The sequence below is a fragment of the Siphateles boraxobius genome, unplaced genomic scaffold (assembly GCF_051911475.1).
Source record: "Siphateles boraxobius isolate OS27281-9 unplaced genomic scaffold, OSU_SipBor_1 321, whole genome shotgun sequence".
NCBI classification, from domain to species: Eukaryota; Metazoa; Chordata; class Actinopteri; order Cypriniformes; family Leuciscidae; genus Siphateles; species Siphateles boraxobius.
In genome coordinates this window covers 22,501-42,004 of record NW_027508944.1, presented here as the reverse complement: position 1 = coordinate 42,004, position 19,504 = coordinate 22,501, and the positions used below count along the sequence as shown (strand labels likewise).

At 41.2% G+C, this 19,504-nt stretch overlaps 53 non-coding genes across 53 annotated transcripts; all 53 read left to right on the top strand.

Annotated features, from left to right (window-relative positions):
* The first annotated feature begins 54 nt into the window (after positions 1 to 54).
* Positions 55 to 173, top strand: LOC143701065 (5S ribosomal RNA). Its single transcript, XR_013189788.1, has one exon. It is a non-coding gene; the product is annotated as a 5S ribosomal RNA (ribosomal RNA).
* A 161-nt stretch (positions 174 to 334) lies between these two features.
* Positions 335 to 453, top strand: LOC143701064 (5S ribosomal RNA). The gene has a single exon (XR_013189787.1). It is a non-coding gene; the product is annotated as a 5S ribosomal RNA (ribosomal RNA).
* Positions 454 to 615: 162 nt separating this feature from the next.
* On the top strand, positions 616 to 734 carry LOC143701063 (5S ribosomal RNA). Its single transcript, XR_013189786.1, has one exon. It is a non-coding gene; the product is annotated as a 5S ribosomal RNA (ribosomal RNA).
* Positions 735 to 1,097: 363 nt separating this feature from the next.
* On the top strand, positions 1,098 to 1,216 carry LOC143701062 (5S ribosomal RNA). Its single transcript, XR_013189785.1, has one exon. It is a non-coding gene; the product is annotated as a 5S ribosomal RNA (ribosomal RNA).
* Positions 1,217 to 1,378: 162 nt separating this feature from the next.
* Positions 1,379 to 1,497, top strand: LOC143701060 (5S ribosomal RNA). The gene has a single exon (XR_013189784.1). It is a non-coding gene; the product is annotated as a 5S ribosomal RNA (ribosomal RNA).
* Positions 1,498 to 1,867: 370 nt separating this feature from the next.
* Positions 1,868 to 1,986, top strand: LOC143701059 (5S ribosomal RNA). The gene has a single exon (XR_013189783.1). It is a non-coding gene; the product is annotated as a 5S ribosomal RNA (ribosomal RNA).
* A 162-nt stretch (positions 1,987 to 2,148) lies between these two features.
* On the top strand, positions 2,149 to 2,267 carry LOC143701058 (5S ribosomal RNA). Its single transcript, XR_013189782.1, has one exon. It is a non-coding gene; the product is annotated as a 5S ribosomal RNA (ribosomal RNA).
* A 161-nt stretch (positions 2,268 to 2,428) lies between these two features.
* On the top strand, positions 2,429 to 2,547 carry LOC143701057 (5S ribosomal RNA). The gene has a single exon (XR_013189781.1). It is a non-coding gene; the product is annotated as a 5S ribosomal RNA (ribosomal RNA).
* A 162-nt stretch (positions 2,548 to 2,709) lies between these two features.
* On the top strand, positions 2,710 to 2,828 carry LOC143701056 (5S ribosomal RNA). The gene has a single exon (XR_013189780.1). It is a non-coding gene; the product is annotated as a 5S ribosomal RNA (ribosomal RNA).
* A 363-nt stretch (positions 2,829 to 3,191) lies between these two features.
* LOC143701054 (5S ribosomal RNA) lies at positions 3,192 to 3,310 on the top strand. The gene has a single exon (XR_013189778.1). It is a non-coding gene; the product is annotated as a 5S ribosomal RNA (ribosomal RNA).
* Positions 3,311 to 3,681: 371 nt separating this feature from the next.
* Positions 3,682 to 3,800, top strand: LOC143701053 (5S ribosomal RNA). Its single transcript, XR_013189777.1, has one exon. It is a non-coding gene; the product is annotated as a 5S ribosomal RNA (ribosomal RNA).
* Positions 3,801 to 3,962: 162 nt separating this feature from the next.
* Positions 3,963 to 4,081, top strand: LOC143701052 (5S ribosomal RNA). The gene has a single exon (XR_013189776.1). It is a non-coding gene; the product is annotated as a 5S ribosomal RNA (ribosomal RNA).
* A 372-nt stretch (positions 4,082 to 4,453) lies between these two features.
* LOC143701282 (5S ribosomal RNA) lies at positions 4,454 to 4,572 on the top strand. Its single transcript, XR_013190000.1, has one exon. It is a non-coding gene; the product is annotated as a 5S ribosomal RNA (ribosomal RNA).
* A 162-nt stretch (positions 4,573 to 4,734) lies between these two features.
* On the top strand, positions 4,735 to 4,853 carry LOC143701051 (5S ribosomal RNA). Its single transcript, XR_013189775.1, has one exon. It is a non-coding gene; the product is annotated as a 5S ribosomal RNA (ribosomal RNA).
* Positions 4,854 to 5,216: 363 nt separating this feature from the next.
* Positions 5,217 to 5,335, top strand: LOC143701050 (5S ribosomal RNA). The gene has a single exon (XR_013189774.1). It is a non-coding gene; the product is annotated as a 5S ribosomal RNA (ribosomal RNA).
* A 161-nt stretch (positions 5,336 to 5,496) lies between these two features.
* On the top strand, positions 5,497 to 5,615 carry LOC143701049 (5S ribosomal RNA). The gene has a single exon (XR_013189772.1). It is a non-coding gene; the product is annotated as a 5S ribosomal RNA (ribosomal RNA).
* A 162-nt stretch (positions 5,616 to 5,777) lies between these two features.
* Positions 5,778 to 5,896, top strand: LOC143701048 (5S ribosomal RNA). Its single transcript, XR_013189771.1, has one exon. It is a non-coding gene; the product is annotated as a 5S ribosomal RNA (ribosomal RNA).
* A 363-nt stretch (positions 5,897 to 6,259) lies between these two features.
* On the top strand, positions 6,260 to 6,378 carry LOC143701047 (5S ribosomal RNA). Its single transcript, XR_013189770.1, has one exon. It is a non-coding gene; the product is annotated as a 5S ribosomal RNA (ribosomal RNA).
* A 162-nt stretch (positions 6,379 to 6,540) lies between these two features.
* On the top strand, positions 6,541 to 6,659 carry LOC143701046 (5S ribosomal RNA). Its single transcript, XR_013189769.1, has one exon. It is a non-coding gene; the product is annotated as a 5S ribosomal RNA (ribosomal RNA).
* Positions 6,660 to 6,820: 161 nt separating this feature from the next.
* On the top strand, positions 6,821 to 6,939 carry LOC143701044 (5S ribosomal RNA). The gene has a single exon (XR_013189768.1). It is a non-coding gene; the product is annotated as a 5S ribosomal RNA (ribosomal RNA).
* A 162-nt stretch (positions 6,940 to 7,101) lies between these two features.
* Positions 7,102 to 7,220, top strand: LOC143701042 (5S ribosomal RNA). The gene has a single exon (XR_013189766.1). It is a non-coding gene; the product is annotated as a 5S ribosomal RNA (ribosomal RNA).
* Positions 7,221 to 7,583: 363 nt separating this feature from the next.
* On the top strand, positions 7,584 to 7,702 carry LOC143701041 (5S ribosomal RNA). The gene has a single exon (XR_013189765.1). It is a non-coding gene; the product is annotated as a 5S ribosomal RNA (ribosomal RNA).
* Positions 7,703 to 8,073: 371 nt separating this feature from the next.
* On the top strand, positions 8,074 to 8,192 carry LOC143701040 (5S ribosomal RNA). Its single transcript, XR_013189764.1, has one exon. It is a non-coding gene; the product is annotated as a 5S ribosomal RNA (ribosomal RNA).
* A 162-nt stretch (positions 8,193 to 8,354) lies between these two features.
* Positions 8,355 to 8,473, top strand: LOC143701039 (5S ribosomal RNA). Its single transcript, XR_013189763.1, has one exon. It is a non-coding gene; the product is annotated as a 5S ribosomal RNA (ribosomal RNA).
* Positions 8,474 to 8,845: 372 nt separating this feature from the next.
* On the top strand, positions 8,846 to 8,964 carry LOC143701281 (5S ribosomal RNA). Its single transcript, XR_013189999.1, has one exon. It is a non-coding gene; the product is annotated as a 5S ribosomal RNA (ribosomal RNA).
* A 162-nt stretch (positions 8,965 to 9,126) lies between these two features.
* On the top strand, positions 9,127 to 9,245 carry LOC143701038 (5S ribosomal RNA). Its single transcript, XR_013189762.1, has one exon. It is a non-coding gene; the product is annotated as a 5S ribosomal RNA (ribosomal RNA).
* A 363-nt stretch (positions 9,246 to 9,608) lies between these two features.
* LOC143701037 (5S ribosomal RNA) lies at positions 9,609 to 9,727 on the top strand. The gene has a single exon (XR_013189761.1). It is a non-coding gene; the product is annotated as a 5S ribosomal RNA (ribosomal RNA).
* A 161-nt stretch (positions 9,728 to 9,888) lies between these two features.
* LOC143701036 (5S ribosomal RNA) lies at positions 9,889 to 10,007 on the top strand. The gene has a single exon (XR_013189760.1). It is a non-coding gene; the product is annotated as a 5S ribosomal RNA (ribosomal RNA).
* A 162-nt stretch (positions 10,008 to 10,169) lies between these two features.
* On the top strand, positions 10,170 to 10,288 carry LOC143701035 (5S ribosomal RNA). The gene has a single exon (XR_013189759.1). It is a non-coding gene; the product is annotated as a 5S ribosomal RNA (ribosomal RNA).
* A 363-nt stretch (positions 10,289 to 10,651) lies between these two features.
* LOC143701034 (5S ribosomal RNA) lies at positions 10,652 to 10,770 on the top strand. Its single transcript, XR_013189758.1, has one exon. It is a non-coding gene; the product is annotated as a 5S ribosomal RNA (ribosomal RNA).
* Positions 10,771 to 11,141: 371 nt separating this feature from the next.
* Positions 11,142 to 11,260, top strand: LOC143701033 (5S ribosomal RNA). The gene has a single exon (XR_013189757.1). It is a non-coding gene; the product is annotated as a 5S ribosomal RNA (ribosomal RNA).
* Positions 11,261 to 11,422: 162 nt separating this feature from the next.
* LOC143701031 (5S ribosomal RNA) lies at positions 11,423 to 11,541 on the top strand. The gene has a single exon (XR_013189755.1). It is a non-coding gene; the product is annotated as a 5S ribosomal RNA (ribosomal RNA).
* A 162-nt stretch (positions 11,542 to 11,703) lies between these two features.
* Positions 11,704 to 11,822, top strand: LOC143701030 (5S ribosomal RNA). Its single transcript, XR_013189754.1, has one exon. It is a non-coding gene; the product is annotated as a 5S ribosomal RNA (ribosomal RNA).
* Positions 11,823 to 12,185: 363 nt separating this feature from the next.
* Positions 12,186 to 12,304, top strand: LOC143701029 (5S ribosomal RNA). Its single transcript, XR_013189753.1, has one exon. It is a non-coding gene; the product is annotated as a 5S ribosomal RNA (ribosomal RNA).
* A 371-nt stretch (positions 12,305 to 12,675) lies between these two features.
* LOC143701028 (5S ribosomal RNA) lies at positions 12,676 to 12,794 on the top strand. Its single transcript, XR_013189752.1, has one exon. It is a non-coding gene; the product is annotated as a 5S ribosomal RNA (ribosomal RNA).
* Positions 12,795 to 12,956: 162 nt separating this feature from the next.
* Positions 12,957 to 13,075, top strand: LOC143701027 (5S ribosomal RNA). Its single transcript, XR_013189751.1, has one exon. It is a non-coding gene; the product is annotated as a 5S ribosomal RNA (ribosomal RNA).
* A 373-nt stretch (positions 13,076 to 13,448) lies between these two features.
* LOC143701280 (5S ribosomal RNA) lies at positions 13,449 to 13,567 on the top strand. The gene has a single exon (XR_013189998.1). It is a non-coding gene; the product is annotated as a 5S ribosomal RNA (ribosomal RNA).
* Positions 13,568 to 13,729: 162 nt separating this feature from the next.
* On the top strand, positions 13,730 to 13,848 carry LOC143701026 (5S ribosomal RNA). The gene has a single exon (XR_013189750.1). It is a non-coding gene; the product is annotated as a 5S ribosomal RNA (ribosomal RNA).
* A 363-nt stretch (positions 13,849 to 14,211) lies between these two features.
* Positions 14,212 to 14,330, top strand: LOC143701025 (5S ribosomal RNA). Its single transcript, XR_013189749.1, has one exon. It is a non-coding gene; the product is annotated as a 5S ribosomal RNA (ribosomal RNA).
* Positions 14,331 to 14,491: 161 nt separating this feature from the next.
* LOC143701024 (5S ribosomal RNA) lies at positions 14,492 to 14,610 on the top strand. Its single transcript, XR_013189748.1, has one exon. It is a non-coding gene; the product is annotated as a 5S ribosomal RNA (ribosomal RNA).
* A 162-nt stretch (positions 14,611 to 14,772) lies between these two features.
* On the top strand, positions 14,773 to 14,891 carry LOC143701023 (5S ribosomal RNA). Its single transcript, XR_013189747.1, has one exon. It is a non-coding gene; the product is annotated as a 5S ribosomal RNA (ribosomal RNA).
* A 363-nt stretch (positions 14,892 to 15,254) lies between these two features.
* LOC143701022 (5S ribosomal RNA) lies at positions 15,255 to 15,373 on the top strand. Its single transcript, XR_013189746.1, has one exon. It is a non-coding gene; the product is annotated as a 5S ribosomal RNA (ribosomal RNA).
* A 371-nt stretch (positions 15,374 to 15,744) lies between these two features.
* On the top strand, positions 15,745 to 15,863 carry LOC143701020 (5S ribosomal RNA). The gene has a single exon (XR_013189744.1). It is a non-coding gene; the product is annotated as a 5S ribosomal RNA (ribosomal RNA).
* Positions 15,864 to 16,025: 162 nt separating this feature from the next.
* LOC143701019 (5S ribosomal RNA) lies at positions 16,026 to 16,144 on the top strand. The gene has a single exon (XR_013189743.1). It is a non-coding gene; the product is annotated as a 5S ribosomal RNA (ribosomal RNA).
* A 161-nt stretch (positions 16,145 to 16,305) lies between these two features.
* LOC143701018 (5S ribosomal RNA) lies at positions 16,306 to 16,424 on the top strand. The gene has a single exon (XR_013189742.1). It is a non-coding gene; the product is annotated as a 5S ribosomal RNA (ribosomal RNA).
* A 162-nt stretch (positions 16,425 to 16,586) lies between these two features.
* LOC143701017 (5S ribosomal RNA) lies at positions 16,587 to 16,705 on the top strand. The gene has a single exon (XR_013189741.1). It is a non-coding gene; the product is annotated as a 5S ribosomal RNA (ribosomal RNA).
* A 363-nt stretch (positions 16,706 to 17,068) lies between these two features.
* Positions 17,069 to 17,187, top strand: LOC143701016 (5S ribosomal RNA). Its single transcript, XR_013189740.1, has one exon. It is a non-coding gene; the product is annotated as a 5S ribosomal RNA (ribosomal RNA).
* A 371-nt stretch (positions 17,188 to 17,558) lies between these two features.
* LOC143701015 (5S ribosomal RNA) lies at positions 17,559 to 17,677 on the top strand. Its single transcript, XR_013189739.1, has one exon. It is a non-coding gene; the product is annotated as a 5S ribosomal RNA (ribosomal RNA).
* Positions 17,678 to 17,839: 162 nt separating this feature from the next.
* Positions 17,840 to 17,958, top strand: LOC143701014 (5S ribosomal RNA). The gene has a single exon (XR_013189738.1). It is a non-coding gene; the product is annotated as a 5S ribosomal RNA (ribosomal RNA).
* Positions 17,959 to 18,119: 161 nt separating this feature from the next.
* Positions 18,120 to 18,238, top strand: LOC143701013 (5S ribosomal RNA). Its single transcript, XR_013189737.1, has one exon. It is a non-coding gene; the product is annotated as a 5S ribosomal RNA (ribosomal RNA).
* Positions 18,239 to 18,400: 162 nt separating this feature from the next.
* LOC143701012 (5S ribosomal RNA) lies at positions 18,401 to 18,519 on the top strand. The gene has a single exon (XR_013189736.1). It is a non-coding gene; the product is annotated as a 5S ribosomal RNA (ribosomal RNA).
* Positions 18,520 to 18,882: 363 nt separating this feature from the next.
* LOC143701011 (5S ribosomal RNA) lies at positions 18,883 to 19,001 on the top strand. The gene has a single exon (XR_013189735.1). It is a non-coding gene; the product is annotated as a 5S ribosomal RNA (ribosomal RNA).
* Positions 19,002 to 19,371: 370 nt separating this feature from the next.
* On the top strand, positions 19,372 to 19,490 carry LOC143701008 (5S ribosomal RNA). Its single transcript, XR_013189733.1, has one exon. It is a non-coding gene; the product is annotated as a 5S ribosomal RNA (ribosomal RNA).
* The last annotated feature ends 14 nt before the right edge of the window (positions 19,491 to 19,504 follow it).

Sequence of the window (19,504 nt, the reverse complement as noted above, 5' to 3'; positions counted from 1 at the left end):
TTTCTTCACTAATGGTCTAACCTTTTAAATAGCCCAATTTTGGCAGCAGTTTTAGCTTACGGCCATACCACCTTGGGCACGCCCGATCTCGTCTGATCTCGGAAGCTAAGCAGGGTCGGGCCTGGTTAGTACTTGGATGGGAGACCGCCTGGGAATACCAGGTGCTGTAAGCTTTTAAAAAAAAAAAAAGAGTGCCTGAGCTTCAAAAAGCCTTAAAAAGTCTCTGAGATTCTTCAGAAAGCATGAAAGATTTTGAGTTTTTTCAAAAGTTGTTCTTAGTTTTCTTCACTAATGGTCTAACCTTTTAAATAGCCCAATTTTGGCAGCAGTATTCGCTTACGGCCATACCACCTTGGGCACGCCCGATCTCGTCTGATCTCGGAAGCTAAGCAGGGTCGGGCCTGGTTAGTACTTGGATGGGAGACCGCCTGGGAATACCAGGTGCTGTAAGCTTTTAAAAAAAAAAAAAAGAGTGCCTGAGCTTCAAAAAGCCTTAAAAAGTCTCTGAGATTCTTCAGAAAGCATGAAAGAGTTTGAGTTTTTTCAAAAGTTGTCCTTAGTTTTCTTCACTAATGGTCTAACCTTTTAAATAGCCCAATTTTGGCAGCAGTATTCGCTTACGGCCATACCACCTTGGGCACGCCCGATCTCGTCTGATCTCGGAAGCTAAGCAGGGTCGGGCCTGGTTAGTACTTGGATGGGAGACCGCCTGGGAATACCAGGTGCTGTAAGCTTTTAAAAAAAAAAAAAAGAGTGCCTGAGCTTCAAAAAGCCTTAAAAAGTCTCTGAGATTCTTCAGAAAGCATGAAAGAGTTTGAGTTTTTTCAAAAGTTCTTCTTAGTCTTCTTCACTAATGGTCTAAGCTTTTAAATAAGGCCTGGTTAGTACTTGGATGGGAGGCCGCATGGGAATACTAGGTGTTGTAAGCTTTTTTAAGAAAAAAAAAAAAGAGTCCCTGAGCTTCTTCAAAAAGCCTTAAAAAGTCTCTGAGATTCTTCAGAAAGCATGAAAGAGCTTGAGTTTTTTCAAAAGTTGTTCTTAGTTTTCTTCACTAATGGTCTAACCTTTTAAATAGCCCAATTTTGGCAGCAGTTTTCGCTTACGGCCATACCACCTTGGGCACGCCCGATCTCGTCTGATCTCGGAAGCTAAGCAGGGTCGGGCCTGGTTAGTACTTGGATGGGAGACCGCCTGGGAATACCAGGTGCTGTAAGCTTTTTAAAAAAAAAAAAAGAGTGCCTGAGCTTCAAAAAGCCTTAAAAAGTCTCTGAGATTCTTCAGAAAGCATGAAAGAGCTTGAGTTTTTTCAAAAGTTGTTCTTAGTTTTCTTCACTAATGGTCTAACCTTTTAAATAGCCCAATTTTGGCAGCAGTTTTAGCTTACGGCCATACCACCTTGGGCACGCCCGATCTCGTCTGATCTCGGAAGCTAAGCAGGGTCGGGCCTGGTTAGTACTTGGATGGGAGACCGCCTGGGAATACCAGGTGCTGTAAGCTTTTAAAAAAAAAAAAAAAAAAAAAGAGTGCCTGAGCTTCAAAAAGCCTTAAAAAGTCTCTGAGATTCTTCAGAAAGCATGAAAGAGTTTGAGTTTTTTCAAAAGTTCTTCTTAGTCTTCTTCACTAATGGTCTAAGCTTTTAAATAAGGCCTGGTTAGTACTTGGATGGGAGGCCGCATGGGAATACTAGGTGTTGTAAGCTTTTTTAAGAAAAAAAAAAAAGAGTCCCTGAGCTTCTTCAAAAAGCCTTAAAAAGTCTCTGAGATTCTTCAGAAAGCATGAAAGAGCTTGAGTTTTTTCAAAAGTTGTTCTTAGTTTTCTTCACTAATGGTCTAACCTTTTAAATAGCCCAATTTTGGCAGCAGTTTTCGCTTACGGCCATACCACCTTGGGCACGCCCGATCTCGTCTGATCTCGGAAGCTAAGCAGGGTCGGGCCTGGTTAGTACTTGGATGGGAGACCGCCTGGGAATACCAGGTGCTGTAAGCTTTTTAAAAAAAAAAAAAGAGTGCCTGAGCTTCAAAAAGCCTTAAAAAGTCTCTGAGATTCTTCAGAAAGCATGAAAGAGTTTGAGTTTTTTCAAAAGTTGTTCTTAGTTTTCTTCACTAATGGTCTAACCTTTTAAATAGCCCAATTTTGGCAGCAGTTTTAGCTTACGGCCATACCACCTTGGGCACGCCCGATCTCGTCTGATCTCGGAAGCTAAGCAGGGTCGGGCCTGGTTAGTACTTGGATGGGAGACCGCCTGGGAATACCAGGTGCTGTAAGCTTTTAAAAAAAAAAAAAGAGTGCCTGAGCTTCAAAAAGCCTTAAAAAGTCTCTGAGATTCTTCAGAAAGCATGAAAGATTTTGAGTTTTTTCAAAAGTTGTTCTTAGTTTTCTTCACTAATGGTCTAACCTTTTAAATAGCCCAATTTTGGCAGCAGTATTCGCTTACGGCCATACCACCTTGGGCACGCCCGATCTCGTCTGATCTCGGAAGCTAAGCAGGGTCGGGCCTGGTTAGTACTTGGATGGGAGACCGCCTGGGAATACCAGGTGCTGTAAGCTTTTAAAAAAAAAAAAAAGAGTGCCTGAGCTTCAAAAAGCCTTAAAAAGTCTCTGAGATTCTTCAGAAAGCATGAAAGAGTTTGAGTTTTTTCAAAAGTTGTCCTTAGTTTTCTTCACTAATGGTCTAACCTTTTAAATAGCCCAATTTTGGCAGCAGTATTCGCTTACGGCCATACCACCTTGGGCACGCCCGATCTCGTCTGATCTCGGAAGCTAAGCAGGGTCGGGCCTGGTTAGTACTTGGATGGGAGACCGCCTGGGAATACCAGGTGCTGTAAGCTTTTAAAAAAAAAAAAAAGAGTGCCTGAGCTTCAAAAAGCCTTAAAAAGTCTCTGAGATTCTTCAGAAAGCATGAAAGAGTTTGAGTTTTTTCAAAAGTTCTTCTTAGTCTTCTTCACTAATGGTCTAAGCTTTTAAATAAGGCCTGGTTAGTACTTGGATGGGAGGCCGCATGGGAATACTAGGTGTTGTAAGCTTTTTTAAGAAAAAAAAAAAAGAGTCCCTGAGCTTCTTCAAAAAGCCTTAAAAAGTCTCTGAGATTCTTCAGAAAGCATGAAAGAGCTTGAGTTTTTTCAAAAGTTGTTCTTAGTTTTCTTCACTAATGGTCTAACCTTTTAAATAGCCCAATTTTGGCAGCAGTTTTAGCTTACGGCCATACCACCTTGGGCACGCCCGATCTCGTCTGATCTCGGAAGCTAAGCAGGGTCGGGCCTGGTTAGTACTTGGATGGGAGACCGCCTGGGAATACCAGGTGCTGTAAGCTTTTAAAAAAAAAAAAAAAAAAAAAAGAGTGCCTGAGCTTCAAAAAGCCTTAAAAAGTCTCTGAGATTCTTCAGAAAGCATGAAAGAGTTTGAGTTTTTTCAAAAGTTCTTCTTAGTCTTCTTCACTAATGGTCTAAGCTTTTAAATAAGGCCTGGTTAGTACTTGGATGGGAGGCCGCATGGGAATACTAGGTGTTGTAAGCTTTTTTAAGAAAAAAAAAAAAGAGTCCCTGAGCTTCTTCAAAAAGCCTTAAAAAGTCTCTGAGATTCTTCAGAAAGCATGAAAGAGCTTGAGTTTTTTCAAAAGTTGTTCTTAGTTTTCTTCACTAATGGTCTAACCTTTTAAATAGCCCAATTTTGGCAGCAGTTTTCGCTTACGGCCATACCACCTTGGGCACGCCCGATCTCGTCTGATCTCGGAAGCTAAGCAGGGTCGGGCCTGGTTAGTACTTGGATGGGAGACCGCCTGGGAATACCAGGTGCTGTAAGCTTTTTAAAAAAAAAAAAAGAGTGCCTGAGCTTCAAAAAGCCTTAAAAAGTCTCTGAGATTCTTCAGAAAGCATGAAAGAGTTTGAGTTTTTTCAAAAGTTGTTCTTAGTTTTCTTCACTAATGGTCTAACCTTTTAAATAGCCCAATTTTGGCAGCAGTTTTAGCTTACGGCCATACCACCTTGGGCACGCCCGATCTCGTCTGATCTCGGAAGCTAAGCAGGGTCGGGCCTGGTTAGTACTTGGATGGGAGACCGCCTGGGAATACCAGGTGCTGTAAGCTTTTAAAAAAAAAAAAAAAAAAAAAAAGAGTGCCTGAGCTTCAAAAAGCCTTAAAAAGTCTCTGAGATTCTTCAGAAAGCATGAAAGAGTTTGAGTTTTTTCAAAAGTTCTTCTTAGTCTTCTTCACTAATGGTCTAAGCTTTTAAATAAGGCCTGGTTAGTACTTGGATGGGAGGCCGCATGGGAATACTAGGTGTTGTAAGCTTTTTTAAGAAAAAAAAAAAAGAGTCCCTGAGCTTCTTCAAAAAGCCTTAAAAAGTCTCTGAGATTCTTCAGAAAGCATGAAAGAGCTTGAGTTTTTTCAAAAGTTGTTCTTAGTTTTCTTCACTAATGGTCTAACCTTTTAAATAGCCCAATTTTGGCAGCAGTTTTCGCTTACGGCCATACCACCTTGGGCACGCCCGATCTCGTCTGATCTCGGAAGCTAAGCAGGGTCGGGCCTGGTTAGTACTTGGATGGGAGACCGCCTGGGAATACCCGGTGCTGTAAGCTTTTAAAAAAAAAAAAAAGAGTGCCTGAGCTTCAAAAAGCCTTAAAAAGTCTCTGAGATTCTTCAGAAAGCATGAAAGAGTTTGAGTTTTTTCAAAAGTTGTTCTTAGTTTTCTTCACTAATGGTCTAACCTTTTAAATAGCCCAATTTTGGCAGCATTATTCGCTTACGGCCATACCACCTTGGGCACGCCCGATCTCGTCTGATCTCGGAAGCTAAGCAGGGTCGGGCCTGGTTAGTACTTGGATGGGAGACCGCCTGGGAATACCAGGTGCTGTAAGCTTTTAAAAAAAAAAAAAAGAGTGCCTGAGCTTCAAAAAGCCTTAAAAAGTCTCTGAGATTCTTCAGAAAGCATGAAAGAGTTTGAGTTTTTTCAAAAGTTCTTCTTAGTCTTCTTCACTAATGGTCTAAGCTTTTAAATAAGGCCTGGTTAGTACTTGGATGGGAGGCCGCATGGGAATACTAGGTGTTGTAAGCTTTTTTAAGAAAAAAAAAAAAGAGTCCCTGAGCTTCTTCAAAAAGCCTTAAAAAGTCTCTGAGATTCTTCAGAAAGCATGAAAGAGCTTGAGTTTTTTCAAAAGTTGTTCTTAGTTTTCTTCACTAATGGTCTAACCTTTTAAATAGCCCAATTTTGGCAGCAGTTTTCGCTTACGGCCATACCACCTTGGGCACGCCCGATCTCGTCTGATCTCGGAAGCTAAGCAGGGTCGGGCCTGGTTAGTACTTGGATGGGAGACCGCCTGGGAATACCAGGTGCTGTAAGCTTTTAAAAAAAAAAAAAGAGTGCCTGAGCTTCAAAAAGCCTTAAAAAGTCTCTGAGATTCTTCAGAAAGCATGAAAGATTTTGAGTTTTTTCAAAAGTTGTTCTTAGTTTTCTTCACTAATGGTCTAACCTTTTAAATAGCCCAATTTTGGCAGCAGTATTCGCTTACGGCCATACCACCTTGGGCACGCCCGATCTCGTCTGATCTCGGAAGCTAAGCAGGGTCGGGCCTGGTTAGTACTTGGATGGGAGACCGCCTGGGAATACCAGGTGCTGTAAGCTTTTAAAAAAAAAAAAAAGAGTGCCTGAGCTTCAAAAAGCCTTAAAAAGTCTCTGAGATTCTTCAGAAAGCATGAAAGAGTTTGAGTTTTTTCAAAAGTTGTCCTTAGTTTTCTTCACTAATGGTCTAACCTTTTAAATAGCCCAATTTTGGCAGCAGTATTCGCTTACGGCCATACCACCTTGGGCACGCCCGATCTCGTCTGATCTCGGAAGCTAAGCAGGGTCGGGCCTGGTTAGTACTTGGATGGGAGACCGCCTGGGAATACCAGGTGCTGTAAGCTTTTAAAAAAAAAAAAAAGAGTGCCTGAGCTTCAAAAAGCCTTAAAAAGTCTCTGAGATTCTTCAGAAAGCATGAAAGAGTTTGAGTTTTTTCAAAAGTTCTTCTTAGTCTTCTTCACTAATGGTCTAAGCTTTTAAATAAGGCCTGGTTAGTACTTGGATGGGAGGCCGCATGGGAATACTAGGTGTTGTAAGCTTTTTTAAGAAAAAAAAAAAAGAGTCCCTGAGCTTCTTCAAAAAGCCTTAAAAAGTCTCTGAGATTCTTCAGAAAGCATGAAAGAGCTTGAGTTTTTTCAAAAGTTGTTCTTAGTTTTCTTCACTAATGGTCTAACCTTTTAAATAGCCCAATTTTGGCAGCAGTTTTAGCTTACGGCCATACCACCTTGGGCACGCCCGATCTCGTCTGATCTCGGAAGCTAAGCAGGGTCGGGCCTGGTTAGTACTTGGATGGGAGACCGCCTGGGAATACCAGGTGCTGTAAGCTTTTTAAAAAAAAAAAAAGAGTGCCTGAGCTTCAAAAAGCCTTAAAAAGTCTCTGAGATTCTTCAGAAAGCATGAAAGAGTTTGAGTTTTTTCAAAAGTTGTTCTTAGTTTTCTTCACTAATGGTCTAACCTTTTAAATAGCCCAATTTTGGCAGCAGTTTTAGCTTACGGCCATACCACCTTGGGCACGCCCGATCTCGTCTGATCTCGGAAGCTAAGCAGGGTCGGGCCTGGTTAGTACTTGGATGGGAGACCGCCTGGGAATACCAGGTGCTGTAAGCTTTTAAAAAAAAAAAAAGAGTGCCTGAGCTTCAAAAAGCCTTAAAAAGTCTCTGAGATTCTTCAGAAAGCATGAAAGATTTTGAGTTTTTTCAAAAGTTGTTCTTAGTTTTCTTCACTAATGGTCTAACCTTTTAAATAGCCCAATTTTGGCAGCAGTATTCGCTTACGGCCATACCACCTTGGGCACGCCCGATCTCGTCTGATCTCGGAAGCTAAGCAGGGTCGGGCCTGGTTAGTACTTGGATGGGAGACCGCCTGGGAATACCAGGTGCTGTAAGCTTTTAAAAAAAAAAAAAAGAGTGCCTGAGCTTCAAAAAGCCTTAAAAAGTCTCTGAGATTCTTCAGAAAGCATGAAAGAGTTTGAGTTTTTTCAAAAGTTGTCCTTAGTTTTCTTCACTAATGGTCTAACCTTTTAAATAGCCCAATTTTGGCAGCAGTATTCGCTTACGGCCATACCACCTTGGGCACGCCCGATCTCGTCTGATCTCGGAAGCTAAGCAGGGTCGGGCCTGGTTAGTACTTGGATGGGAGACCGCCTGGGAATACCAGGTGCTGTAAGCTTTTAAAAAAAAAAAAAAGAGTGCCTGAGCTTCAAAAAGCCTTAAAAAGTCTCTGAGATTCTTCAGAAAGCATGAAAGAGTTTGAGTTTTTTCAAAAGTTCTTCTTAGTCTTCTTCACTAATGGTCTAAGCTTTTAAATAAGGCCTGGTTAGTACTTGGATGGGAGGCCGCATGGGAATACTAGGTGTTGTAAGCTTTTTTAAGAAAAAAAAAAAAGAGTCCCTGAGCTTCTTCAAAAAGCCTTAAAAAGTCTCTGAGATTCTTCAGAAAGCATGAAAGAGCTTGAGTTTTTTCAAAAGTTGTTCTTAGTTTTCTTCACTAATGGTCTAACCTTTTAAATAGCCCAATTTTGGCAGCAGTTTTAGCTTACGGCCATACCACCTTGGGCACGCCCGATCTCGTCTGATCTCGGAAGCTAAGCAGGGTCGGGCCTGGTTAGTACTTGGATGGGAGACCGCCTGGGAATACCAGGTGCTGTAAGCTTTTAAAAAAAAAAAAAAAAAAAAAAGAGTGCCTGAGCTTCAAAAAGCCTTAAAAAGTCTCTGAGATTCTTCAGAAAGCATGAAAGAGTTTGAGTTTTTTCAAAAGTTCTTCTTAGTCTTCTTCACTAATGGTCTAAGCTTTTAAATAAGGCCTGGTTAGTACTTGGATGGGAGGCCGCATGGGAATACTAGGTGTTGTAAGCTTTTTTAAGAAAAAAAAAAAAGAGTCCCTGAGCTTCTTCAAAAAGCCTTAAAAAGTCTCTGAGATTCTTCAGAAAGCATGAAAGAGCTTGAGTTTTTTCAAAAGTTGTTCTTAGTTTTCTTCACTAATGGTCTAACCTTTTAAATAGCCCAATTTTGGCAGCAGTTTTCGCTTACGGCCATACCACCTTGGGCACGCCCGATCTCGTCTGATCTCGGAAGCTAAGCAGGGTCGGGCCTGGTTAGTACTTGGATGGGAGACCGCCTGGGAATACCAGGTGCTGTAAGCTTTTTAAAAAAAAAAAAAGAGTGCCTGAGCTTCAAAAAGCCTTAAAAAGTCTCTGAGATTCTTCAGAAAGCATGAAAGAGTTTGAGTTTTTTCAAAAGTTGTTCTTAGTTTTCTTCACTAATGGTCTAACCTTTTAAATAGCCCAATTTTGGCAGCAGTTTTAGCTTACGGCCATACCACCTTGGGCACGCCCGATCTCGTCTGATCTCGGAAGCTAAGCAGGGTCGGGCCTGGTTAGTACTTGGATGGGAGACCGCCTGGGAATACCAGGTGCTGTAAGCTTTTAAAAAAAAAAAAAAAAAAAAAAAGAGTGCCTGAGCTTCAAAAAGCCTTAAAAAGTCTCTGAGATTCTTCAGAAAGCATGAAAGAGTTTGAGTTTTTTCAAAAGTTCTTCTTAGTCTTCTTCACTAATGGTCTAAGCTTTTAAATAAGGCCTGGTTAGTACTTGGATGGGAGGCCGCATGGGAATACTAGGTGTTGTAAGCTTTTTTAAGAAAAAAAAAAAAGAGTCCCTGAGCTTCTTCAAAAAGCCTTAAAAAGTCTCTGAGATTCTTCAGAAAGCATGAAAGAGCTTGAGTTTTTTCAAAAGTTGTTCTTAGTTTTCTTCACTAATGGTCTAACCTTTTAAATAGCCCAATTTTGGCAGCAGTTTTCGCTTACGGCCATACCACCTTGGGCACGCCCGATCTCGTCTGATCTCGGAAGCTAAGCAGGGTCGGGCCTGGTTAGTACTTGGATGGGAGACCGCCTGGGAATACCCGGTGCTGTAAGCTTTTAAAAAAAAAAAAAAGAGTGCCTGAGCTTCAAAAAGCCTTAAAAAGTCTCTGAGATTCTTCAGAAAGCATGAAAGAGTTTGAGTTTTTTCAAAAGTTGTTCTTAGTTTTCTTCACTAATGGTCTAACCTTTTAAATAGCCCAATTTTGGCAGCATTATTCGCTTACGGCCATACCACCTTGGGCACGCCCGATCTCGTCTGATCTCGGAAGCTAAGCAGGGTCGGGCCTGGTTAGTACTTGGATGGGAGACCGCCTGGGAATACCAGGTGCTGTAAGCTTTTAAAAAAAAAAAAAAGAGTGCCTGAGCTTCAAAAAGCCTTAAAAAGTCTCTGAGATTCTTCAGAAAGCATGAAAGAGTTTGAGTTTTTTCAAAAGTTCTTCTTAGTCTTCTTCACTAATGGTCTAAGCTTTTAAATAAGGCCTGGTTAGTACTTGGATGGGAGGCCGCATGGGAATACTAGGTGTTGTAAGCTTTTTTAAGAAAAAAAAAAAAGAGTCCCTGAGCTTCTTCAAAAAGCCTTAAAAAGTCTCTGAGATTCTTCAGAAAGCATGAAAGAGCTTGAGTTTTTTCAAAAGTTGTTCTTAGTTTTCTTCACTAATGGTCTAACCTTTTAAATAGCCCAATTTTGGCAGCAGTTTTCGCTTACGGCCATACCACCTTGGGCACGCCCGATCTCGTCTGATCTCGGAAGCTAAGCAGGGTCGGGCCTGGTTAGTACTTGGATGGGAGACCGCCTGGGAATACCAGGTGCTGTAAGCTTTTAAAAAAAAAAAAAGAGTGCCTGAGCTTCAAAAAGCCTTAAAAAGTCTCTGAGATTCTTCAGAAAGCATGAAAGATTTTGAGTTTTTTCAAAAGTTGTTCTTAGTTTTCTTCACTAATGGTCTAACCTTTTAAATAGCCCAATTTTGGCAGCAGTATTCGCTTACGGCCATACCACCTTGGGCACGCCCGATCTCGTCTGATCTCGGAAGCTAAGCAGGGTCGGGCCTGGTTAGTACTTGGATGGGAGACCGCCTGGGAATACCAGGTGCTGTAAGCTTTTAAAAAAAAAAAAAAGAGTGCCTGAGCTTCAAAAAGCCTTAAAAAGTCTCTGAGATTCTTCAGAAAGCATGAAAGAGTTTGAGTTTTTTCAAAAGTTGTCCTTAGTTTTCTTCACTAATGGTCTAACCTTTTAAATAGCCCAATTTTGGCAGCAGTATTCGCTTACGGCCATACCACCTTGGGCACGCCCGATCTCGTCTGATCTCGGAAGCTAAGCAGGGTCGGGCCTGGTTAGTACTTGGATGGGAGACCGCCTGGGAATACCAGGTGCTGTAAGCTTTTAAAAAAAAAAAAAAGAGTGCCTGAGCTTCAAAAAGCCTTAAAAAGTCTCTGAGATTCTTCAGAAAGCATGAAAGAGTTTGAGTTTTTTCAAAAGTTCTTCTTAGTCTTCTTCACTAATGGTCTAAGCTTTTAAATAAGGCCTGGTTAGTACTTGGATGGGAGGCCGCATGGGAATACTAGGTGTTGTAAGCTTTTTTAAGAAAAAAAAAAAAGAGTCCCTGAGCTTCTTCAAAAAGCCTTAAAAAGTCTCTGAGATTCTTCAGAAAGCATGAAAGAGCTTGAGTTTTTTCAAAAGTTGTTCTTAGTTTTCTTCACTAATGGTCTAACCTTTTAAATAGCCCAATTTTGGCAGCAGTTTTAGCTTACGGCCATACCACCTTGGGCACGCCCGATCTCGTCTGATCTCGGAAGCTAAGCAGGGTCGGGCCTGGTTAGTACTTGGATGGGAGACCGCCTGGGAATACCAGGTGCTGTAAGCTTTTAAAAAAAAAAAAAAAAAAAAAAGAGTGCCTGAGCTTCAAAAAGCCTTAAAAAGTCTCTGAGATTCTTCAGAAAGCATGAAAGAGTTTGAGTTTTTTCAAAAGTTCTTCTTAGTCTTCTTCACTAATGGTCTAAGCTTTTAAATAAGGCCTGGTTAGTACTTGGATGGGAGGCCGCATGGGAATACTAGGTGTTGTAAGCTTTTTTAAGAAAAAAAAAAAAGAGTCCCTGAGCTTCTTCAAAAAGCCTTAAAAAGTCTCTGAGATTCTTCAGAAAGCATGAAAGAGCTTGAGTTTTTTCAAAAGTTGTTCTTAGTTTTCTTCACTAATGGTCTAACCTTTTAAATAGCCCAATTTTGGCAGCAGTTTTCGCTTACGGCCATACCACCTTGGGCACGCCCGATCTCGTCTGATCTCGGAAGCTAAGCAGGGTCGGGCCTGGTTAGTACTTGGATGGGAGACCGCCTGGGAATACCAGGTGCTGTAAGCTTTTTAAAAAAAAAAAAAGAGTGCCTGAGCTTCAAAAAGCCTTAAAAAGTCTCTGAGATTCTTCAGAAAGCATGAAAGATTTTGAGTTTTTTCAAAAGTTGTTCTTAGTTTTCTTCACTAATGGTCTAACCTTTTAAATAGCCCAATTTTGGCAGCAGTATTCGCTTACGGCCATACCACCTTGGGCACGCCCGATCTCGTCTGATCTCGGAAGCTAAGCAGGGTCGGGCCTGGTTAGTACTTGGATGGGAGACCGCCTGGGAATACCAGGTGCTGTAAGCTTTTAAAAAAAAAAAAAAGAGTGCCTGAGCTTCAAAAAGCCTTAAAAAGTCTCTGAGATTCTTCAGAAAGCATGAAAGAGTTTGAGTTTTTTCAAAAGTTGTCCTTAGTTTTCTTCACTAATGGTCTAACCTTTTAAATAGCCCAATTTTGGCAGCAGTATTCGCTTACGGCCATACCACCTTGGGCACGCCCGATCTCGTCTGATCTCGGAAGCTAAGCAGGGTCGGGCCTGGTTAGTACTTGGATGGGAGACCGCCTGGGAATACCAGGTGCTGTAAGCTTTTAAAAAAAAAAAAAAGAGTGCCTGAGCTTCAAAAAGCCTTAAAAAGTCTCTGAGATTCTTCAGAAAGCATGAAAGAGTTTGAGTTTTTTCAAAAGTTCTTCTTAGTCTTCTTCACTAATGGTCTAAGCTTTTAAATAAGGCCTGGTTAGTACTTGGATGGGAGGCCGCATGGGAATACTAGGTGTTGTAAGCTTTTTTAAGAAAAAAAAAAAAGAGTCCCTGAGCTTCTTCAAAAAGCCTTAAAAAGTCTCTGAGATTCTTCAGAAAGCATGAAAGAGCTTGAGTTTTTTCAAAAGTTGTTCTTAGTTTTCTTCACTAATGGTCTAACCTTTTAAATAGCCCAATTTTGGCAGCAGTTTTAGCTTACGGCCATACCACCTTGGGCACGCCCGATCTCGTCTGATCTCGGAAGCTAAGCAGGGTCGGGCCTGGTTAGTACTTGGATGGGAGACCGCCTGGGAATACCAGGTGCTGTAAGCTTTTAAAAAAAAAAAAAAAAAAAAAAGAGTGCCTGAGCTTCAAAAAGCCTTAAAAAGTCTCTGAGATTCTTCAGAAAGCATGAAAGAGTTTGAGTTTTTTCAAAAGTTCTTCTTAGTCTTCTTCACTAATGGTCTAAGCTTTTAAATAAGGCCTGGTTAGTACTTGGATGGGAGGCCGCATGGGAATACTAGGTGTTGTAAGCTTTTTTAAGAAAAAAAAAAAAGAGTCCCTGAGCTTCTTCAAAAAGCCTTAAAAAGTCTCTGAGATTCTTCAGAAAGCATGAAAGAGCTTGAGTTTTTTCAAAAGTTGTTCTTAGTTTTCTTCACTAATGGTCTAACCTTTTAAATAGCCCAATTTTGGCAGCAGTTTTCGCTTACGGCCATACCACCTTGGGCACGCCCGATCTCGTCTGATCTCGGAAGCTAAGCAGGGTCGGGCCTGGTTAGTACTTGGATGGGAGACCGCCTGGGAATACCAGGTGCTGTAAGCTTTTTAAAAAAAAAAAAAGAGTGCCTGAGCTTCAAAAAGCCTTAAAAAGTCTCTGAGATTCTTCAGAAAGCATGAAAGAGTTTGAGTTTTTTCAAAAGTTGTTCTTAGTTTTCTTCACTAATGGTCTAACCTTTTAAATAGCCCAATTTTGGCAGCAGTTTTAGCTTACGGCCATACCACCTTGGGCACGCCCGATCTCGTCTGATCTCGGAAGCTAAGCAGGGTCGGGCCTGGTTAGTACTTGGATGGGAGACCGCCTGGGAATACCAGGTGCTGTAAGCTTTTAAAAAAAAAAAAAAAAAAAAAAAAGAGTGCCTGAGCTTCAAAAAGCCTTAAAAAGTCTCTGAGATTCTTCAGAAAGCATGAAAGAGTTTGAGTTTTTTCAAAAGTTCTTCTTAGTCTTCTTCACTAATGGTCTAAGCTTTTAAATAAGGCCTGGTTAGTACTTGGATGGGAGGCCGCATGGGAATACTAGGTGTTGTAAGCTTTTTTAAGAAAAAAAAAAAAGAGTCCCTGAGCTTCTTCAAAAAGCCTTAAAAAGTCTCTGAGATTCTTCAGAAAGCATGAAAGAGCTTGAGTTTTTTCAAAAGTTGTTCTTAGTTTTCTTCACTAATGGTCTAACCTTTTAAATAGCCCAATTTTGGCAGCAGTTTTCGCTTACGGCCATACCACCTTGGGCACGCCCGATCTCGTCTGATCTCGGAAGCTAAGCAGGGTCGGGCCTGGTTAGTACTTGGATGGGAGACCGCCTGGGAATACCCGGTGCTGTAAGCTTTTAAAAAAAAAAAAAAGAGTGCCTGAGCTTCAAAAAGCCTTAAAAAGTCTCTGAGATTCTTCAGAAAGCATGAAAGAGTTTGAGTTTTTTCAAAAGTTGTTCTTAGTTTTCTTCACTAATGGTCTAACCTTTTAAATAGCCCAATTTTGGCAGCATTATTCGCTTACGGCCATACCACCTTGGGCACGCCCGATCTCGTCTGATCTCGGAAGCTAAGCAGGGTCGGGCCTGGTTAGTACTTGGATGGGAGACCGCCTGGGAATACCAGGTGCTGTAAGCTTTTAAAAAAAAAAAAAAGAGTGCCTGAGCTTCAAAAAGCCTTAAAAAGTCTCTGAGATTCTTCAGAAAGCATGAAAGAGTTTGAGTTTTTTCAAAAGTTCTTCTTAGTCTTCTTCACTAATGGTCTAAGCTTTTAAATAAGGCCTGGTTAGTACTTGGATGGGAGGCCGCATGGGAATACTAGGTGTTGTAAGCTTTTTTAAGAAAAAAAAAAAAGAGTCCCTGAGCTTCTTCAAAAAGCCTTAAAAAGTCTCTGAGATTCTTCAGAAAGCATGAAAGAGCTTGAGTTTTTTCAAAAGTTGTTCTTAGTTTTCTTCACTAATGGTCTAACCTTTTAAATAGCCCAATTTTGGCAGCAGTTTTCGCTTACGGCCATACCACCTTGGGCACGCCCGATCTCGTCTGATCTCGGAAGCTAAGCAGGGTCGGGCCTGGTTAGTACTTGGATGGGAGACCGCCTGGGAATACCAGGTGCTGTAAGCTTTTAAAAAAAAAAAAAGAGTGCCTGAGCTTCAAAAAGCCTTAAAAAGTCTCTGAGATTCTTCAGAAAGCATGAAAGATTTTGAGTTTTTTCAAAAGTTGTTCTTAGTTTTCTTCACTAATGGTCTAACCTTTTAAATAGCCCAATTTTGGCAGCAGTATTCGCTTACGGCCATACCACCTTGGGCACGCCCGATCTCGTCTGATCTCGGAAGCTAAGCAGGGTCGGGCCTGGTTAGTACTTGGATGGGAGACCGCCTGGGAATACCAGGTGCTGTAAGCTTTTAAAAAAAAAAAAAAGAGTGCCTGAGCTTCAAAAAGCCTTAAAAAGTCTCTGAGATTCTTCAGAAAGCATGAAAGAGTTTGAGTTTTTTCAAAAGTTGTCCTTAGTTTTCTTCACTAATGGTCTAACCTTTTAAATAGCCCAATTTTGGCAGCAGTATTCGCTTACGGCCATACCACCTTGGGCACGCCCGATCTCGTCTGATCTCGGAAGCTAAGCAGGGTCGGGCCTGGTTAGTACTTGGATGGGAGACCGCCTGGGAATACCAGGTGCTGTAAGCTTTTAAAAAAAAAAAAAAGAGTGCCTGAGCTTCAAAAAGCCTTAAAAAGTCTCTGAGATTCTTCAGAAAGCATGAAAGAGTTTGAGTTTTTTCAAAAGTTCTTCTTAGTCTTCTTCACTAATGGTCTAAGCTTTTAAATAAGGCCTGGTTAGTACTTGGATGGGAGGCCGCATGGGAATACTAGGTGTTGTAAGCTTTTTTAAGAAAAAAAAAAAAGAGTCCCTGAGCTTCTTCAAAAAGCCTTAAAAAGTCTCTGAGATTCTTCAGAAAGCATGAAAGAGCTTGAGTTTTTTCAAAAGTTGTTCTTAGTTTTCTTCACTAATGGTCTAACCTTTTAAATAGCCCAATTTTGGCAGCAGTTTTAGCTTACGGCCATACCACCTTGGGCACGCCCGATCTCGTCTGATCTCGGAAGCTAAGCAGGGTCGGGCCTGGTTAGTACTTGGATGGGAGACCGCCTGGGAATACCAGGTGCTGTAAGCTTTTAAAAAAAAAAAAAAAAAAAAAAGAGTGCCTGAGCTTCAAAAAGCCTTAAAAAGTCTCTGAGATTCTTCAGAAAGCATGAAAGAGTTTGAGTTTTTTCAAAAGTTCTTCTTAGTCTTCTTCACTAATGGTCTAAGCTTTTAAATAAGGCCTGGTTAGTACTTGGATGGGAGGCCGCATGGGAATACTAGGTGTTGTAAGCTTTTTTAAGAAAAAAAAAAAAGAGTCCCTGAGCTTCTTCAAAAAGCCTTAAAAAGTCTCTGAGATTCTTCAGAAAGCATGAAAGAGCTTGAGTTTTTTCAAAAGTTGTTCTTAGTTTTCTTCACTAATGGTCTAACCTTTTAAATAGCCCAATTTTGGCAGCAGTTTTCGCTTACGGCCATACCACCTTGGGCACGCCCGATCTCGTCTGATCTCGGAAGCTAAGCAGGGTCGGGCCTGGTTAGTACTTGGATGGGAGACCGCCTGGGAATACCAGGTGCTGTAAGCTTTTTAAAAAAAAAAAAAGAGTGCCTGAGCTTCAAAAAGCCTTAAAAAGTCTCTGAGATTCTTCAGAAAGCATGAAAGAGTTTGAGTTTTTTCAAAAGTTGTTCTTAGTTTTCTTCACTAATGGTCTAACCTTTTAAATAGCCCAATTTTGGCAGCAGTTTTAGCTTACGGCCATACCACCTTGGGCACGCCCGATCTCGTCTGATCTCGGAAGCTAAGCAGGGTCGGGCCTGGTTAGTACTTGGATGGGAGACCGCCTGGGAATACCAGGTGCTGTAAGCTTTTAAAAAAAAAAAAAGAGTGCCTGAGCTTCAAAAAGCCTTAAAAAGTCTCTGAGATTCTTCAGAAAGCATGAAAGATTTTGAGTTTTTTCAAAAGTTGTTCTTAGTTTTCTTCACTAATGGTCTAACCTTTTAAATAGCCCAATTTTGGCAGCAGTATTCGCTTACGGCCATACCACCTTGGGCACGCCCGATCTCGTCTGATCTCGGAAGCTAAGCAGGGTCGGGCCTGGTTAGTACTTGGATGGGAGACCGCCTGGGAATACCAGGTGCTGTAAGCTTTTAAAAAAAAAAAAAAGAGTGCCTGAGCTTCAAAAAGCCTTAAAAAGTCTCTGAGATTCTTCAGAAAGCATGAAAGAGTTTGAGTTTTTTCAAAAGTTGTCCTTAGTTTTCTTCACTAATGGTCTAACCTTTTAAATAGCCCAATTTTGGCAGCAGTATTCGCTTACGGCCATACCACCTTGGGCACGCCCGATCTCGTCTGATCTCGGAAGCTAAGCAGGGTCGGGCCTGGTTAGTACTTGGATGGGAGACCGCCTGGGAATACCAGGTGCTGTAAGCTTTTAAAAAAAAAAAAAAGAGTGCCTGAGCTTCAAAAAGCCTTAAAAAGTCTCTGAGATTCTTCAGAAAGCATGAAAGAGTTTGAGTTTTTTCAAAAGTTCTTCTTAGTCTTCTTCACTAATGGTCTAAGCTTTTAAATAAGGCCTGGTTAGTACTTGGATGGGAGGCCGCATGGGAATACTAGGTGTTGTAAGCTTTTTTAAGAAAAAAAAAAAAGAGTCCCTGAGCTTCTTCAAAAAGCCTTAAAAAGTCTCTGAGATTCTTCAGAAAGCATGAAAGAGCTTGAGTTTTTTCAAAAGTTGTTCTTAGTTTTCTTCACTAATGGTCTAACCTTTTAAATAGCCCAATTTTGGCAGCAGTTTTAGCTTACGGCCATACCACCTTGGGCACGCCCGATCTCGTCTGATCTCGGAAGCTAAGCAGGGTCGGGCCTGGTTAGTACTTGGATGGGAGACCGCCTGGGAATACCAGGTGCTGTAAGCTTTTAAAAAAAAAAAAAAAAAAAAAAGAGTGCCTGAGCTTCAAAAAGCCTTAAAAAGTCTCTGAGATTCTTCAGAAAGCATGAAAGAGTTTGAGTTTTTTCAAAAGTTCTTCTTAGTCTTCTTCACTAATGGTCTAAGCTTTTAAATAAGGCCTGGTTAGTACTTGGATGGGAGGCCGCATGGGAATACTAGGTGTTGTAAGCTTTTTTAAGAAAAAAAAAAAAGAGTCCCTGAGCTTCTTCAAAAAGCCTTAAAAAGTCTCTGAGATTCTTCAGAAAGCATGAAAGAGCTTGAGTTTTTTCAAAAGTTGTTCTTAGTTTTCTTCACTAATGGTCTAACCTTTTAAATAGCCCAATTTTGGCAGCAGTTTTCGCTTACGGCCATACCACCTTGGGCACGCCCGATCTCGTCTGATCTCGGAAGCTAAGCAGGGTCGGGCCTGGTTAGTACTTGGATGGGAGACCGCCTGGGAATACCAGGTGCTGTAAGCTTTTTAAAAAAAAAAAAAGAGTGCCTGAGCTTCAAAAAGCCTTAAAAAGTCTCTGAGATTCTTCAGAAAGCATGAAAGAGTTTGAGTTTTTTCAAAAGTTGTTCTTAGTTTTCTTCACTAATGGTCTAACCTTTTAAATAGCCCAATTTTGGCAGCAGTTTTAGCTTACGGCCATACCACCTTGGGCACGCCCGATCTCGTCTGATCTCGGAAGCTAAGCAGGGTCGGGCCTGGTTAGTACTTGGATGGGAGACCGCCTGGGAATACCAGGTGCTGTAAGCTTTTAAAAAAAAAAAAAGAGTGCCTGAGCTTCAAAAAGCCTTAAAAAGTCTCTGAGATTCTTCAGAAAGCATGAAAGATTTTGAGTTTTTTCAAAAGTTGTTCTTAGTTTTCTTCACTAATGGTCTAACCTTTTAAATAGCCCAATTTTGGCAGCAGTATTCGCTTACGGCCATACCACCTTGGGCACGCCCGATCTCGTCTGATCTCGGAAGCTAAGCAGGGTCGGGCCTGGTTAGTACTTGGATGGGAGACCGCCTGGGAATACCAGGTGCTGTAAGCTTTTAAAAAAAAAAAAAAGAGTGCCTGAGCTTCAAAAAGCCTTAAAAAGTCTCTGAGATTCTTCAGAAAGCATGAAAGAGTTTGAGTTTTTTCAAAAGTTGTCCTTAGTTTTCTTCACTAATGGTCTAACCTTTTAAATAGCCCAATTTTGGCAGCAGTATTCGCTTACGGCCATACCACCTTGGGCACGCCCGATCTCGTCTGATCTCGGAAGCTAAGCAGGGTCGGGCCTGGTTAGTACTTGGATGGGAGACCGCCTGGGAATACCAGGTGCTGTAAGCTTTTAAAAAAAAAAAAAAGAGTGCCTGAGCTTCAAAAAGCCTTAAAAAGTCTCTGAGATTCTTCAGAAAGCATGAAAGAGTTTGAGTTTTTTCAAAAGTTCTTCTTAGTCTTCTTCACTAATGGTCTAAGCTTTTAAATAAGGCCTGGTTAGTACTTGGATGGGAGGCCGCATGGGAATACTAGGTGTTGTAAGCTTTTTTAAGAAAAAAAAAAAAGAGTCCCTGAGCTTCTTCAAAAAGCCTTAAAAAGTCTCTGAGATTCTTCAGAAAGCATGAAAGAGCTTGAGTTTTTTCAAAAGTTGTTCTTAGTTTTCTTCACTAATGGTCTAACCTTTTAAATAGCCCAATTTTGGCAGCAGTTTTAGCTTACGGCCATACCACCTTGGGCACGCCCGATCTCGTCTGATCTCGGAAGCTAAGCAGGGTCGGGCCTGGTTAGTACTTGGATGGGAGACCGCCTGGGAATACCAGGTGCTGTAAGCTTTTAAAAAAAAAAAAAAAAAAAAAGAGTGCCTGAGCTTCAAAAAGCCTTAAAAAGTCTCTGAGATTCTTCAGAAAGCATGAAAGAGTTTGAGTTTTTTCAAAAGTTCTTCTTAGTCTTCTTCACTAATGGTCTAAGCTTTTAAATAAGGCCTGGTTAGTACTTGGATGGGAGGCCGCATGGGAATACTAGGTGTTGTAAGCTTTTTTAAGAAAAAAAAAAAAGAGTCCCTGAGCTTCTTCAAAAAGCCTTAAAAAGTCTCTGAGATTCTTCAGAAAGCATGAAAGAGCTTGAGTTTTTTCAAAAGTTGTTCTTAGTTTTCTTCACTAATGGTCTAACCTTTTAAATAGCCCAATTTTGGCAGCAGTTTTCGCTTACGGCCATACCACCTTGGGCACGCCCGATCTCGTCTGATCTCGGAAGCTAAGCAGGGTCGGGCCTGGTTAGTACTTGGATGGGAGACCGCCTGGGAATACCAGGTGCTGTAAGCTTTTTAAAAAAAAAA